Raw genomic sequence first — 5,972 nt, forward strand, 5'->3', positions numbered from 1 at the left:
TTTTTTTTTTTTTTTTTTTGCTTTCCATTTGCTTGGTAAGTGTTCGTCCATCCCTATATTTTTAGCCTATGTGTGTCTTTGTATGTGAGTTGGGTCTCCTGAATACAGCACACCAATGGGTCTTGCCTTGTTATCTAATCTGCCAGTCTGTGTCTTTTAATTGGGGGCATTTTGCTCATTTACATTTAAGGTTAATATTGTTATGTGTGAATTTGATCCTGTCATCATGATGCTAGCTGGTTATTTTGCCATTAGTTGATGCAGTTTCTTCATAGTGTCATTGGTCTTTTTATTTTGGTTTGTTTTTGCAATGGCTGGTACCGGTTTTTCCTTTCCATACTTAGTGCTTCCTCCAGAAGCTCCTTTAAGGCAGGCCTGGTGGTGACAAAATCCCTCAGCATTTGATTGTCTGGAAAGGATTTTATTTCTCCTTTGCTTATGAGGCTTTGTTTCCCTGGATATATAATTCTGGATTGAAAATTCTTTTCTTTAAGAATGTTGAATATTGGCCCTCACTGTCTTCTGGTTTGTAGGGTTTCTGCAGAGAGATCTGCCCTTAGTCTGATAGGCTTCTCTTTGTGGGTAACCTGACCTTTCTCTCTGGCTGCCCTAAACATTTTTTCCCTCATTTCAACCTTGGAAAATCTGATGATTATGTGTCTTGGGGTTGGTCTTCTCCAGGAGTATCTTAGTGGTGTTCTCCGTATTTCCTGAATTTGAATGCTGGCCTGTCTTTCTAGTTTGGGGAAGTTCTCCTAGATAATATCCTGAAGTGTGTTTTCCAACTTGGTTCCATTCTCCCCATCACTTTCAGGTACACCAGTCAATAGTAGGTTCGGTCTTTTCACACAGTCCCATATTTCTTGGAGGTTTTGCTCACTGCTTTTCATTCTTGTTTAATCAACTCTTGTCTTCATGCCTTTTTATAGTAAGTTGATCTTCAACCTCTGATACCCTTCCTTTCTTTGATCAATTCAGCTGTTGATACTTGTGTATGCTTCACGAAGTTCTTGTGCTGTGTTTTTCAGCTGCATCAGGTCATTTATGTTGCTCTCTAAACTGATTATTCTAGTTAGCAGTTCCTATAACCTTTTATCAAGGTTCTTAGCTTTCTTGCTTTGGATTTGAACATAAACCTTTAAGTCAGAGGAGTTTGTCATTACTCATCTTCTGAAGCCTACTTCTGTCAATTTCTCAAACTCATTCTCAATCTAGTTTTGTGCCCTTGCTGGAGAGAAGTTGCGATCATTTGGAGGATAAGAGGCAATCTGGTTTTTGGAATTTTCAGTGTATTTGCACTGGTTTTTCCTCATCTTCTTAGATTTATCTACCTGTGATCTTTGAGGCTGATGACCTTTGGATACAGTTTTAGAAAGAAAGACTGTTACTGTTACTGTGTCTATGTATAAAGGGAAGACGTAAGAAATTCAATTTTGACCTGTACCTTGAAAAATTGCTTTGCTGAGGTGCGGTTAATTTATAACTTTACCCCAGCCACTTTGCCCCAGCCACTTTGTGCTCACAGAAACATGTGTTGTATGAAATCAAGATTTAAGGGATCTAGGGCTGTGCGGGACGTGCCTTATTAACAAAATATTTACAAGCAGTATGCTTGGTAAAAGTCATCGCCATTCTCTAGTCTCAATAAACCAGGGGCACAATGCACTGTGAAAAACCTCAGGGACCTCTGCCTTGGAAAGCCGAGTATTGTCCAAGGTTTCTCCCCATGTGATAGTCTGAAATATGGCCTCGTGGGATGAGAAAGACCTGACCATCCCCCAGCCCGACACCCGTAAGTGGTCTGTGCTGAGGTGGGTTAGTAAAAGAGGAAAGCCTCTTGCAGCTGAGATACAGGAAGGCGACTGTCTCCCGCCTGCCCCTGGGAGCTGAATGTCTCGGTATAAAACCTGATTGTACATTTGTTCAATTCTGAGATAGGAGAAAAACCGCCCTATGGCGGGAGGTGAGACGTGTTGGCAGCCGGAGAGACATGTTGGCAGAGAGAAACATAAATCTGGCCTTCGTGCACATCCAGGCATAGTGCCTCCCCTTGAACTTAATTATGACATAGATTCTTTTGCTCACATGTTTTCTTGCTGACCTTCTCCCTATTATCACCCTGCTTCTCCACCTCATTCCTCTTGCTGAGATAGTGAAAATAATAATCAATAAAAATTGAGAGAACTCAGAGACCGGTGCCAGTGCAGGTCCTTGGTATGCTGAGTGCCGGTCTCCTGGGCCCACTGTTGTTTCTCTATACTTTGCCTCTGTGTCTTATTTCTTTTCTCAGTCTCTCATCCCACCTGATGAGATACACCCACAGGTGTGGAGGGGCAGGCCACCCCTTCATGTGGGCCAATGCTTAGTTCCCACTTATAAATGAGAATATTCCATATTGAGTTTGCCTTTCCTGAGTCAATTTACTTAGACTTATGGCCTCCAGCTCCATCCATCCAGGTTGATTGCAAATGGCATGATCCCATCCTTTTTTATAGCTGTGTAGTATTTCATAATGTATATGTACCATATTTTCCTTATCCAGTTCACTGTTGATGAGCACCCAGGTTGAATGTGTGTCTTTGCTATTGTGAATAGTGCAGCAATGAAGATATGAATGCATGTGCCTTTTTGATAGAATGATTTTGTGTGTGTTTGTGTGTGTGTGTGTGTGTGTGTGTGTGTGTGCTGAGCATTGGAATTGCTGGGTCAAATGGTATTCTTTTTAAATTTTTTGAGAAATCTCCAGACTGCTTTTCATAGCTGCTGGACTAATTACATTCCCACCAACAGCGTACAAGAATTCTCTTTTCTCTGCAGCTTCATCAACATCTGCGTTTTTTTTAATTTTTAGTAATAGTCATTGTGACTTGTATGAAATGGTATCTCATTGTGGTTTTGATTTGCATTTCTGTGATGATTAGTGATGCTGAGTATTTTTTCATGTGCTTTTTGGCCACTTGTGTGTCTTCTTCAGAGATGTATCTGTTCATGTACTTTGTGCATTTTTTAATGGGGTTGTTTTTTGCTTGTTGATTTATTTAACTTCCCTGTATATTCTGGGCTTTAGATCTTTGTGAGATGCTTAGTTTGCAAATATTATTTCCTATTCTGTAGGTTGACTGTTTCCTCTCTTGATAGTTTCTTTTGCTGCATAGAAGTTCTTTCATTTAATTAGGTCCCGCTTGTCAATTTTATTTTGTTGCTGTTAATTTTGGAGACTTGTAAGTCAGGTAGAAGAGTAAGTATTTGGGTTATATCATAGATATTGAAAGGTTTGCTCTCTGAGGCATGTCAAAAGAGAGTTTAGATATATAAAAAATGGTAAATGGATACTAGACTTTCTGCTGAACCAGTATTACCAAGCCTCTCATTTATTTATTTACATGGTCCTTGTAAAGGAGATATGGAATATGTAAGAAGTTTGTTGTATGCATGATACTTGGAGAAACAGACATGGAAGAAGAAAAAAGTAGATAGGTTTTGGTCTTGGTTCCTCAATTAAACCAACAAATTCCTGTGGTGCTATTTGGACAGACGCTGAATGGGGAGAGACGGAGAGAGAGAGAGAGAGAGAGAGAGACCTTGTCATGAAAGAGAGACCTTGTCGTGAAAGAATTTGTGAAACCAATGGACATGCATTGGCACCTATAGGACCTAGTGATGGAGTGTGACTCAGACCTGTGTAGAAGGGCTGTCTCTTCATTTCGTTAATGAGCACAATGTGTGGCAGGGATGCAGGAATGCCTCTTGTTCTCTTTTGCATCTTAAAGTTTCTGTATGTTTCAGTTTTTGTGGCATGGAGCCTTCCTAGTGAGAATCCCAATCATGATTAATTCCCATTTGGTCTCACAAACTGATAAAAACTGGGAATCATTATGTTACTATGACTGTAGCCTCCCAGTACCAGTCTTGGTTTCCTTTCTTTCTGTCCTTCAAATCAGACTGGCTTTCAGATACACACACACACACAAATACTACATGATCTCACTTATATATTGGGCCTAAAAGTAAGTGGAATAAGTTGCCCAGACAGTTCTCAAACACATGGGTGCAAGTCATCCCGGAACCATCCTCACAAAATGAATAAAACGACATTCTGGGTTTTTAACCAAAAGCATAAACTTTTAGTAGAAGCATACACTAAGCATGAACCAGCTTGCCGAGTAGCCCACTTTCATGACTGCTTACTGGTTAAAAGTCATGCAGCCTCTGTCACAAGGTCCTCATTTCCCCTAATTCCTTCTTTAGATTTCATCTTTAATTTTAGGAAACCTCAAGTTTTCTACATAAAATGTTTTCCAGATCCTGAATTGCAGTGGGTCCACCGAACCAGGGGGTCTGCAGAGCTTGTCTGAGAAACTGACTCAGTGCAGGATGCAGCGTCTTCATCTCCCTGTCTCATGACTTCACCACTCACTTCTCCACCAATCAGCAATCCCCACACTTTAGCTCATCAGGCATCTGAACTCCTTAAAAATGTCATCCACAGGTCTCTCCAGAAGGCTGATTTGAGGCTTCCTTTCTCTTCCTCCTTCAGGAATTTCTTTAAAAAACATTGAGAAAGCTTGTTCAGAAACATGACTTTGTTCATATGATGACTGTAGGACTGCTGACAGCTAACCGAGGCAGCGAGTGTTTGAAATTGAGGAGATAATAAAAAGCACTAATTGTATTTGTATTTTTAAATTTTTATTAATCACAGGGAAGAAGGGACTCTGGCAAGTGCTTAACAGAACTGTATTTCAGAAAAATAATTGAAGTGAAGTTTTAGCACTAATGACTGTACTTTCCATTATCAAAATTCAGCAGAAATCTTGGAGTCTCTTTGGGACATAGATTGGGGCTTCTTTTTAAGTAAATATGATTATGCATTTAAAGATCTGTGTGATTTAATGAATAATTCAAATGGACTGAACACAGGCATGTAAAAATGTAAAATAAGGTCTCTCCAGAAGGCTGGAGTTTTATTTATATTCCTTGTTCTAGTCTCTTCTTTCAGAGTAAACTAAGTTGTGGACTACTCTGTGCTTAGTTTTGTGGTTTCTACTGCAGAAGGGTGAAATAGTCAATTTCTACTTCCAGAAAACTCTCAGGAGACCTGAGGTATTTCAGGAGGAAGTTGTTAACTCATATCCCTCATATTTGCATATGTGACCCTAGTGGGTAGTTTCCAGGCAAACCTAAACGTCTCTCTTTTTACAGCAATTCCCTTGAAGTCTGTCTTCCCACATCAAATATTCTTACTTCATATTTCGGCACAACTAGGTTTGTCTTTTGAAGATGTGAAAACAGTTCCCTGGTTGCATTAGACATGGCACCTACTATTATGTTAACAGCCAAGGTTTTAAACTTGAGAAAAAAAAATCCTTCAGCTTTTCAAATGTAGTAATATTGAAACATCTGTACACTTTGGCTTTCAGGAATTTGTCCTTGCCAGGACTGTGCACTAATTATGGTGACTGGATGATCATAAAACATATACATGTATGAGTACATCAGATTAGCTGGTTGGACTGTAGTGGTGTTTACAACTAATTAATCACAACCAGTTACAGGTTTATTGGTTCCTTTTCCACTCCCACTGCTTCATGTTACTAGCCTATACATATTAATATATATATGTCACAATAAATATGAGTCAAAATATATATCAAAATGTGTCAAAATTATTAATTATTAATATTATTAATTTAAAAAGTGTGTGTAAAAAATACAAATAATTTTAAAACTCAGCAAAATTAAAACTGAACCAATATCATTTCCCAGGTAGATTGTACAATTAGTTCATTTAGTAGAAACTATAAGAAATTTCAGAATATTTAAAGTACTCTACTGAATAAAACTTAAATTACTAAATATTTTCTAAATGTTAATAACCAAAGAGAGTAGTAACATCATTTCATTATGTTTTAATAGGAGAAAATCACTTTATAATTTAATGAGCATTTCCAAATGTAAACAATTTGAACATG

The sequence above is a fragment of the Mandrillus leucophaeus genome, unplaced genomic scaffold, assembly GCF_000951045.1.
Source record: "Mandrillus leucophaeus isolate KB7577 unplaced genomic scaffold, Mleu.le_1.0 Scaffold1227, whole genome shotgun sequence".
In the NCBI taxonomy this organism is placed as follows: domain Eukaryota; kingdom Metazoa; phylum Chordata; class Mammalia; order Primates; family Cercopithecidae; genus Mandrillus; species Mandrillus leucophaeus.